This window comes from Piliocolobus tephrosceles, chromosome 1 (assembly GCF_002776525.5).
Source record: "Piliocolobus tephrosceles isolate RC106 chromosome 1, ASM277652v3, whole genome shotgun sequence".
Classification (NCBI taxonomy): Eukaryota; Metazoa; Chordata; class Mammalia; order Primates; family Cercopithecidae; genus Piliocolobus; species Piliocolobus tephrosceles.
Window position 1 is genome coordinate 17,163,502 of NC_045434.1, and position 12,271 is coordinate 17,175,772.

Here is a 12,271-nt window from a genome sequence, read left to right on the forward strand (position 1 = left end):
ATTTAATAAGAGTAGTCTTGCTGGGCGCAGTGGCTGAAGTCTGTAATCCCAGCACTTTGGCAGGCTGAGGCGAGCAGATCGCTTAAGCCCAGGAGTTCAAGACCAGCCTGAGCAGCATAGGTAGACCCCCCGTCTTTACAAAAAATAGAAAAATTAGCCGGGCGTGGTGGCACACACCTGTAAGTCCCAGCTACTCGGGAGGCTGAGGCAGGAGGATTGCCTGAGCCCAGGAGGTTGAGGCTGTAGGGAGCCATGATAGCACCACTGCACTCTAGCCTGGGGGACAGAGTGAGACCTTGTCTCAAAAAAAAGAGTCATCTTATTAGTAATAATATTCATTGTTACTAATCTTCTCTGTGAAAAAATAGCTTCTAGGTTGTTCTCATTTTTGTTTGTTGGTTGGTTTTTTAAGCCAGGGTCTCGCTGTGTCGCCCAGGCTGGAGTGCAATGGTGCTATCGTGGCTCACTGCAGCCTCAACCTCCCTGGCCTGGCCCAAGGGATCCTCCTGCCTGGCTAATTTATAAATTTTTCTATCGAGACAGGACAGAGGTTGGGGGGTGGGGTGTTCACTTTGTTGGCGAGGTTGGTCTTGAACTCCTGGGCTCAAGCAATCTTCCCACCTCAGCCTCCCAAAGTGCTAGCATTATAGGCATCAGCCACCATGCCCAGCTTCTAGTTTTGTATGTAATTATGAGTGAGGTCGAGCAACTTTTTCTGTTAAGCTTCCTTTTTATATATTTTGCCACTTTTAGATTACCTGTGTATTGTGATTTTGTGGGAGTTTATTGTATATTTAGGAAATTAACCCTTCATGTGTACTGCTGTAGTTTTTCTTAGTTTGTCATTTGTTTGTATAGCCATATATTTATTTTCATAGTATGGTAAATTTTAACCTGTTACAAAGCCAGATTTATGTGGGTTTTTTCTTTATGACTTCTATGTTGTGGGTTAAACTTGGGAAGGCCTTATCCATGCTCAGATTCTAAAAATAATGTTTTTCTTCTAGTAATTTGTTACATTTTAATATTTGAAGTTTGCTTCATCTATTATTCATTTTAAAGTAAGTGGTGATGGCCGGGCACAGTGTCTTATGCCAGCAATCCCAGCACTTTGGGAGGTGGAGGCAGGCAGATCACCTGAGGCCAGGCTGGCCAACACGGTGAAACCCCATCTCTACAAAAGTACAGAAATTAGCCAGGCATGATGGCGGGTGCCCTATTCCCAGCTACTTGGGAGGTTGAGGCGGAGGTTGCAATGAGCCGAGATCATGCCATTGCACTCCAGCCTGGGCGAGACAGCGAGACTCCCTCTCAAAAAGAAAATGTAAGTGATGATGTCAGAATGCAATTTTCCCACAAACAAGTAGCAAATTTTCACAATTCTGAATTGTCCTTTTTACCCACTGATTTGAAATGCCACTGATACTTCTATTTCTGTTCAGTAACCAGCTATTTTGGTTAACTGTAGTTGTGAAATTTAATAACTGGTAGGGCTGGTCTCATTCTTCTGTCTCAAGTTTTTCCGAAATACATTCATGCCTTTGGTCTGTGGGGAACTGGTTGTAGGACCTCCCTCATATACCAAAATCCACAGATGCTCAAGTCCCTGCTATAAAATGGTATATTATTTGCACATAACCTATGCACATCCTCCTGTATGTTTTAAATCATCTCTAGATTACTTAGATGAGACTATCGAATACTATGTAAATGCTATGTAAATAGTTATACTGTATTGTTTAGGGAATAATGACATTTTTAGAAGTCTGTACATGTTCAGTACAGACACAGTTGTTTTTTTTTAAGTATTTTTTATTCCTGCTTTGTTGAATCCGTGGATGCAGAACCCATGGATATGAAGGGCTGACTGTATTCTCACATATTTAGTATCAAGTTGTATTTTGAATGATTTTATGATAATCTTTTACCAAAGGGCTAACTGTATTCTCATGTTTATTATTCAAGTTCTATGACAATTTCATATCAGCCCCCCAAATAATTGACATTTGGATTGAAATCATATTGAGTCTCTAGATTAATTTAGGGAGAATTGACATCTTTATAATTTTGAATCTTCCTATCCATGTATATGCAAGTGTTTTGTATTTCAGTGGCATTTTCAAATTTTCTTCAGGTAGGTCTCTTTCTTGGTGTTTATTCCAAAGCATGTCATCTGTTAACGCTTTTGTGAATGGAATGTTCACCTCCATTATGTTTTCTGATTGTCCATAGAAAATCCTGATTTTAATTACAAATATTGTAACCAGTACCTTATCTAATTATTTTATCAATTTTAATAGTTTTCTGGTTGTTCCTTTGGCATTTTCAAGTATACAATTATATCAATTGCAAATAAAGATCATTTTACCTCTTTTCACTTTTCATACATCTTATATAGTTCTCTTAATAGTCTATGTTAAGATAAACATCCAAAGCTATGTTATATAATTTTTTTTGCTCAGTATTCATGGGAACATTTTTCCTATTTTGCCTTGAAACATGATGCTGGCTTTTGATCATCGTGTAAAGGAAAAGGTCTACTGTTCCAGCTAACTGAGATTTGTGAGTTTGATCTTTTTAGTTCAGGAATGCATATTGAGTTATCAAGTGACTCTCAGTGCTTATTGAGCAAATCATTATTTTTCTCTTCCATCATATTAATGTGGTGCTTAAAACAGTTTTACACTCTATGAGTTAGTTTTATTTGGTTGTAAGATATTATTAATATATTGCCCAATTCCAATGAATATTTTATTAGGATTTTTGCATTGATATTCGTTATCAATATTGGTCTGTGGTTGTGTGTACACTACCTTTGTCAGGCTTTTATCATTCACAAAAAGACTTGTTTTAAAGGTATGTGGAGCATAATAATAATGCTGAAATGGTAGGACACATTCCCGTTTATTTTGATTCCTAAACAATGAGAATGAAAAACTGCAGTGTGGTACCGGTGACTTGTATCACTTCAAATCATAATTAGCCACTCTAAGCTTAGGAACAGTGTAAGTTCTTCCCAAAAAGAGATAAACAGAAACTCTATTGAATCTCATCCCCATTTCAGACTACATCAGAGCTTGTATGGGATGTGGAAGACGTTTTTGTATGTCACATGTATTCTGTATTTATTGAGAAATGTGTTGTATACACACAGAGAATATTTGCATTTTTTGTATTCCCATCAGCTTCCCTAGAGCAGTGTTGGGCATAGCACAGACAATTGATAATTGCTAATTGAATTAATACTATTAGATATATTGCTTTAATAACTAATGACAGTTCTCATTTATTGGTGCTTAGCTTGCACCAGACACTTTACACACATTATCTCATTTAATCCTCACATTAACCATGGAAAATAGGTGTTGCTATGCCATTTAAAGATAAGGAAAGAGGCCGGGCAAGGTGGCTTACGCCTGTAATCCCGGCACTCACGGAGGCCAAGGCGGGCAGATCACTTGAGATTAGGAGTTCAACCCCATCTTTACTAAAGATACAAAAATTAGCCGGGTGAGGTGGTCAGTGCCTGTAATCCCAGCTACTCAGGAGGCTGAGGCATGAAAATCACTCGAACCCAGGAGACGAGGTTGCAGTGAGACAAGATCTCGCCACTGCACTCCAGCCTAGGCGACAGTGAGACTCTTATCTATAAATAAATAAAGATAAGGAAAGAGACTCAGAGGGATTGCTCTTTGGCCAGGTGTCTTGCTGCTGAGTGGCAGAGCCAGTATTCAAGACCATGACCCTGTTCAACTCCAAAGGCCATGTTCTTTTCACTCCATCTTTAACTAAACAATTATGTATAAGCACCGTGTTTCATATCAGTGCTTCTAAGTAAATATTCTGAAGACATTTTCCTGATGTTCTCAATTAGTAAGAATCAGAATCTTTGTCATGAAAAACTATGACAAAGAATCTGTGAGCCTTCACTGCAGGGATCATTTATCAATGATAATGATGCTCCTAGCAATGTGGTGCATCTTTATCAGATTTTATTTAATCTTCATGTCAACCCTACCAAGGAGTTGATGTTTTGTGAATGTAAATAAATTGCAAGCAATCCGGCTTGCAGAGGGTCCCCTAAACAAGTACTAAGCAACATCTGAACTCAGACAGCCTTCCTCTAAGGCTAGTATCATTAGGCACTGAATTATATTATTGGATTTGAGTATTATAATGTTGACACCTCACTAGTATAGACTGATCTTTATTTCAAAGGCCTATCAATCCACAATTTTAGGTACCCTGTTAAAAGTACAGGTACTGTATTACCATATTTTAGAGAGTATTATTTGTGGTTTTCCTTTTTTAAAAAAGTAGCAAATTGAAGTTGATGAGAGAATTAAAACCAAATTATTTCCATTAATACCAGTCAGTACATCATTGAATTCTGTGCAATTGGGAATACTACATAGATTCTCAAACATGCAGAAACTTCACTGGGCATTAAGACAGGTATAACTTAGCTCCTGCAATAGGTGGGTGAAATTCCTAAAAACTGAGTGTGAGTGACATTTACACAGGAAAGCTGCAGGAAAAGAGCATGTTTTTTCCTCATGTTGTATTCGATCAGTTGACCTAATAAGTTGACTTAGTTTCAAATCTATTAGTTTACCTTGCTAAACAAATTAAGCCAAGCCAGTCTTGGCAAGTCTCTTAAAGTTAGCTGTGTACATATTTTCATTGCTGGTGGGAATTTTGTAATTCAAAATTTTGTAATTTTGAATTCTGTAAACTGGGACACCTCTTGTGGATGGCAATTGGTAATATTCATTAAAGTTACAAAATGTACAAAACTGTAGAAGTTATTTGACCCAGCAGTCCACTTCTAGGAATTTATCCTGCAAATACATTTGTGAGCTTCACAAATGAAATGTGTTCATTAAACAAATGTATATGATTTATGAACAGATGTTTTATTGCAGCTTTTTTCTTTTTAATTAAATAAATTGTTTTAATTGGGAAGCCTCCTGAGCCAAAGTAGGCTCACAGACTTTGTGCAGCATTTTTTGTCATAGCAAAAGATGGGAAATTACCCAAATGTGTATCCATAGGAGATTTATTTAATAAACTTTGGTGCATGCATACAATGTAATACTATGCAGCTTAAAAATGAATGTGCCCTGTATGTACTGATGTGGCAAGATCTCTAAAATATATTGTTAAATGGCAAGCAAGGTGTGCAACAATAGTATAGTATGCTACTTTAGGAGTAGAAAAGGCAAAAATAAGATTGTAAGTAATATTTGCTTATATTTACATACAAATTCTGAACAGGTATCCGTAGGTAAAGTTGAGTAGATGGGGAGAGGGTTGGAAAAATATGAATTTTCATTTAGAAAACGCTTGAATATATCACCTTTTAAAAACATGAAATAATAAATACATGTGTCTGTGGTGTCTTAAAAATAAGATTTACTCTTTCCATTTTGTAATATGTCTTTCTGGCACTTTTTTTCTATATGTATGTGTTAATTCAGAGAATACATATTTTTTTTTTTTGAGACAGAGTCTCGCTCTGTCGTCCAGGCTGGAGTGCAGTGGCGCGATCTCGGCTCACTACAAGCTCCGCCTCCCGGGTTTACGCCATTCTCCTGCCTCAGCCTCCCCAGTAGCTGGGACTACAGGCGCCCGCCATCTCGCCCGGCTAGTTTTTTGTATTTTTAGTAGAGACGGGGTTTCACCATGTAGACCAGGATGGTCTCGATCTCCTGACCTCGTGATCCACCCGTCTCGGCCTCCCAAAGTGCTGGGATTACAGGCTTGAGCCACCGCGCCCGGCCGAGAATACATATTTTTAAAGATTTTTTATTTTTTTAAATTTCAACATACACAAAGGAACAGAATAATATAATACATCCCTACATACTCATTACTGAGCTTTAACAATTATCAGTATTGTGTCATTGTTGTTTCAGCTATACCTAACAACCCTCCACCCCATCCCCACTGGGTGACTTTTTGCAATTTGTTGGAACATAAATTTACACACATTGAAATGAACAAATCTTAGCTCTCCAATTTTGAAAAAGAGATCTCCTCCATGTAAAAACACCCCGTCACTATATAGGACATTTTCATCTCTCCAAATAGTGATGGTGTTACCGCTCTTCTGTATGTCTGTTCTAGTTATTATATAAAACTCTTTTTCCCCTGGCTTCTCTTTTGGAAAAAAGAAATCACATTTCATTCATAATGTAACACTTAGGCAGAGACCCTGAGCTATATCAAAGGAAATGTTAGCCACATTTCTGCAATTCTAGAGTTCCAGCCCTTGCTACAGCGGGGTTAAGCTGTGAAGGGTAGTATGGGAATTTGGGTGTGGTGATGACTCTGTTCTTTCTTCAGAGGCTCCTAACTTGCGTTATGAGATGAAACCTTTAAGACTGCACTGTCAACACGGAAGCCATGTGAGATTTTAAAATTTTAAGTTAATTGTCAATTAAATGAAAAGTTTAAATGCAGCTCCTCAGTTACACTAGTCCCATGTCAAGTGCCCAGTGAGTACTCACCTGTGGCTAGTGAGTACCACACTGTACAGCACAGATTTAGAACATTTCACTGGATGGCTTATCTAGGGGATGGGAAGCAAGACGGGCCTTCAAGGAGGAGGAAAGTGAAGTCTGCAAGGTGCAGAACTGTAATCATGAAAAATGTTAAACGTTTTACCTTTGCCTCAAGTGTACCATTTCACCACTGTCATTTTCTCTCCTTTTAAAAGAATCATTTCTCTCACTTCATGGTTTATTTTCTTTTTACCTATAGTTTCATTCACTTTTTTAGTTCCAGTCTTTCATTCTCTTATTCTCTTTCTCTTGCTCTTTCTTTTTTCATTTAATATGATTTATTGATTAGCAGGAGAATTTCGCTTCCAATTATGGAAGGCATTTCTGACCAACCCTTCCCTGAGAACAATTAGAACTACTTTACACATTATATATGCAAAGAATATGTCTGAACGCTGCAGTAGAATTTAAAAAATGTATATCTGGTCTTAGTTCCTGGTTTCCGGCATAGAACTTCAACAAACCTTGGCATTTCCTGAATGATGAGATGTTTTTGTTATGCTAATATGGTGACTCCTATTTGGGTCCTTAGATATCTTCAGGATTAGGGCTGGTCACCAGAAAATTGACCATATGATCATGGAACTGGAATGTTAATTTCCTGCCCCGCTTCCCTCCACCACCACAGAAGAGGTGGAGAAACTGGAGGTTGAATTCAATCACTTGCCTAATGATTTAATCAAGCATGCCTATGTAATGAAACTTCAACAAGAACTGTACATCGAGGACTGGGTTGCTTCCTGGTTGGTGAACATATTGATGTACTGGGAGGATGGCACACCTGGACTCCAGACTCCACAGGGACAGTCTCCTGTCTCCCCAACTCCCCTCCAGATCTTACCCTATGCATGCTCCATTTGGCTGTTTCTGAGTTGTATCTTTTACAATAAAAGCTGTAGCTATAAATATAACACTTCACTGTGTTCTGTGAGTCATTCTAGGAAATTATCAGATCTTGGAGAGGGAGTGTCATGGGAAGCCCCAAATTTATACCCTGATGGGTAAAACTGTGCATGGCTTTGGGACACTCGAGGACTTGTGACCTGCATCTGAAGTGGCGGCAGTCTTGTGGGATTGAAACCCTTAACCTATGTGGTCTTGTTCCCCATGGCAAATCCATATGTGGTCTTGTTCCCCATGGCAAATCCATAAGCTCCCACTTATAAGTGAGAACATACAGTATTAGATTTTCTGTTCCTGCATTAATTTGCTTAGGATAATGGCTTCCAGCTGCATCCATGTTGCTGCAAAGAACATGATTTCATCCTTTTTTAATGGCTGCAACCTGTTTAAAGTATACAATCAACAGGTTTTGTTATTTTACCCTATTAATACTGGTTTTTTGTTGGTTTGTTTGTTTGTTTGAGACGGAGTCTCGCTCAGTCACCCAGGCTGGAGTGCAGTGGCCCGATCTTGGCTTACTGCAACCGCCACCTCCTGGGTTCAAGAGATTCTCTTGCCTCAGCCTCCCTGAGTAGCTGGGACTACAGGTGGATGCCACCACGCCCAGCTAATTTTTTTTGCATTTTTAGTAGAGACAAGGTTTCACCATGTTGGCCAGGCTGGTCTCAGACTCTTGACCTCAGGTGATCTGCCTGCCTCAGCCTCCCAAAGTGCTGGGATTACAGGCGTGAGCCACCATGCCTGGCCTTTAATACTGATTTCATTTGGTGCCACCCAAGTCCTACCCAGCCTTGACTTGGCTCTGCTCCACCAGTCTTAGCCCTGTGCCTGCCCATCTAGAAGGTTCACATGCATAAGTGCAATGAACAATAGTGCAGAGAGCTGCAGTGGGAATGCCATTTCTCCATTGCCCTACTTCCTCCTTTCTATTACCCCGTCCCCAACCACCCCAGGACCTACGGTCCACTCCCAGCCTCCTTTCCACCCTGAGAGCCCAGAGAGGGCATCTAACCTACTCCCCAATCTGTAAGTAGGACCTCCACCTCCAGAAGCACCCGGGATTTCTCCTAGCCAACTTCACAGATGCACCCCTGGTATCCTGCTGCCCAGCGCAAGTTCATGGCCTCACTCCCACACCTCCCAGTTTCGCTGATATGACCTCATTCTCAACTCAGGCTCAGGATTAAGTGAGGAAACATAAGGAAGATATTAGCACTATTCTCAAATCTTTCCCTCCCTCCACATAACTATAGACAACCAGAACCAAGGTCGGCAGAAGATACATGGAAGAAAAAAAGATTTGCGAATAATGTGGAGAACAAGAATATTTGCAGCTAACAGTGGCTTTTAAAAAAGAGATGGGAGAGCTGGGCACAGTGGCTCACACCTGTAATCCCAGCACTTTGGGAGGCTGAGGCGGGCAGATCACCTGACATCAGGAGCTCAAGACCAGCCTGATCAACATGGCGAAACCTTGTCTCTACTAAAAATACAAAAATTAGCTGGGCATGGTGGTGCACAACTGTAATCCCAGCCACTTGGGAGGCTGAGGCAGAGAATCGCTTGAAGGTGGAGGCTGCAGTAAGCCAAGACCGTACCACTGCACTCCAGCATGGGAGACAGAGTGAAACTCCATCTCAAAAAAAAAAAAAAAAAGAAAGAAAGAAAGAAAGAAAGAAAGAAATAAAAGAAAAAAGAGAGTAAGGGTATAGCAGATTTTTTTTTGATTGCCCACTATGTGCTAGGCACTGATTATATATTTATCCTTTTACATATATTAACTGGTTTACATATAAGTAATTTCACATGTATTTGTATGTGTGTATATAGATGTATAGATACACACACATCACATTATCTCAATAATGTCAATTTGGTTCACCTAACCAGTTGAAGTTTTTAAGAACAAAAACTGAGGTTTCCGGAACAAGGAATTCTGCTTTAAGACCTCGGCATCAAGTTTTGAGACATGCCAGCCCCACCCAATCACACAGACTAATTCTTTGAAATGGATCTTTCACACATACTACATATCTCTCACTGGATCTGTGAGACAGATCCAGTGAGACACAGGGTACAATTAGATGGGCAAGGCTAGGTAGGCATGGGCAGGAAGTTAACCTAAGCTGTAGAAAGCCACTTTTGTTTGTTTTTCAAGGCAAGGTATCTCTCTGTTCCCCAGGCTGGAGTGCGGTGGCCTAATCAGGTCACTGCTGCCTCAAACTCTTGGGCTCAAGAAATTCTCCTGCCTCAGCCTTCTGAGTAGTTAAGACTACCATGGTGGCTGGGCGCGGTGGCTCACACCTGTAATCCCAGCATTTTGGGAGGCCGAGGCGGGTGGATTACCTGAGGTCAGAAGTTCGAGACCCACCTAGCCAACGTGGTAAAACCCCATCTCTACTAAAAATACAAAAATTAGCCAGGTGTGGTGGCAGACGTCTGTAATCCCAGCTACTCAGTATGCTGAGCCCAGGAGAAGGAGGTTGCAGTGAGCCGAGATTAAAAAAAAAAAAAAAAAAAAAAAAAAAAAAAAAAAGACTATCATGGCTGCCTAATTTGTATAATTTGACCCTTTGTAGACACTGGGTCTCACTATGTTGCCCAGGCTGCTCTTTAACTGCTGGCCTCAAGTGATCCTCCTGCCTTGGCCTCCCAGAGTGCTGGAATTACAGGTGTAAGTCTCTGCTCCTGGCCTTAAGGCTGATAAGCCAGCTGGGTAAAAGCAAGTGCGCAGTAGTAGACAGAAAAGGCTAGGGAGATGACGCAGGGAGAGTAAAGCCATGGGGATTAAGCCAACTAGACTGAGGCTGGCGTAAGGCCATGGGGTTAAAATTAGATGGCTGAGGCCACAGGGATAAGGGTAGAAAATTAAGGGCAACTGGGTAAGGCCGTAAGATTATGACCAGGTGAGTAATGCCAGGAGGTTAATAACACCAGGTGGCTTAGCCCAGGAAAGTAAGGCCAGGGAGAGGCTAGGGGCGTAGGGAAAGGGGACAAGGCCAAAGAGTTATAGCCAGATTGGTAGACAAGGTGGGTAAGGCCATGAGGTTAAGACCAGCTGAGTAACACTAGGTAATTCACATCTGGTGAGTAAGGACAAGAGGTTAGGGTCAGGTGTGCAAATCCAGGAGGCTAAGGCAAAGGGCACAGGCCATGAGATTAATGCCAGGCATCTAAGGCCAGGTTGTAAAGGTCTGGAGGTGGGCCAATTGGGTTAAGGGTAGGAAGAGAAGGCAAAGGAGCTAAGGCCAAGTGGGTACGACCAAGCGGGTATGGGCAGGTGGGTAAGGCCAGTTAGTTAAGGCCAGGAAAGTAAGGCTGCTGGATGGATAAGGATAGGGGAATGCCAGAGGCCTACACCAAGAATGATAAACACCATGGGTTAAGGGCTACGGGGGATGGCCAGGGCGGCAGCACATGACATTACAGCCATGTAGTTATGGGCAGGGAGATGAATCCAGGTGGGTAAGACTAGAATGTTATGGCTAGGCATGAAGGCTGGTGGCTAAGGCATGACGGGTTAGACTACTTGAGAAATCTAGGAGGGTGATCCTTATTTGTACAGGCATGATATCAAGGCCAGTAGCAACCGGTCAAGTAGGTAAGGCTGGTGGGGTTAGGGAATGCCAGGGGCATAAAGTAAGTTGGGTAATGCAAGATGGGTAAGGCCAAGATGGGTAAGGCTACAGAGTATGAACATGAGATTAAAGCAAGGTGAGTATGGGCTCATAGATAAGGCCTGGTTGGTAACACCAGGTAGTCAAGCCACATATGTAAGGCCATGTGGGTAAGCCAGGTGTGTAAAACCAGAATTTAAATCCAGGTGCATAAAGGTAACAAATTAACACCAGCTGGCTAAGGCCAGCAGGATAAGGCCAGAAAATTAAGACGAGGTGGGTAAGTCAACTGACAAAAGCCAATAGGCTAATACCAAGTGGGTGAGACAGTTAAGGTACGGAGGTTAAAATGTCAAACTAAGTCCAGTAGCCCACGTCCAGATAATAATGTCCAAGGGGTAACCCTAGGGGCTAATGCTAAAGGGTCAGGACGGGACCACAAGGCTAGGAGATTGAGCTCAAGTGGGTAAGCCAAGTGGGCAGGCCAGAGGTATAAGCAATGTGTGGAAGGCCGGTAGATTACAAATAGGTCAGTATGGCCAGGAGGTTAATAAGGCAAGGTGCATAAGTTCAGTTAAGTAAGGCAGAGGGTAGGTACAGGGAGAAATGCTGTCAGGGTGAGGCCATGAGGGTAAGGCCAGGAAAACATGGCCAGGGGTTCAGGCCATGAGGTTACTGCCACATGGGAAGGCCAGGGACATAAGGACAGGTGGGTAGTGACAGAAAATTAAGCCTAGGTGGGTAAGGCCAGGTGTGTTAGCTAGGTATGTAAGCAAAGTGGGTGAGGCCAGAAGATTAATAAGGCCAGTTGGATAGGTCCAAACAAATAAAGTCAGGGGGGAAGACCTGTGGGTTAAGGCTAGAAGTGTAAGGCCAGTGACAAAATACCAGTATGTATGTCAACAAGACTAAGCCCAGGTGGATAAGGCCAGGTAAGTACGGCCAGGTGGGTAAGATTGGGTGGTTAAGGCCAGCAGATTAAGGTGAGGGAGCTCATAAGTCCAGGCATGGGGAACTCAGTGGGTAAAGCCAGAAGCTTAGGGCTAGGTGGGTACGGGGTTGGGGTAAAGAGTAGGAAAGTCAGCCGAGCGCGGTGGCTCACGCCTGTAATCCCAGCACTTTGGCAGGCCGAGGCGGGCAGATCACCTGAGGTCGGGAGTTGAGGACCAGCCTGACCAACTCCAT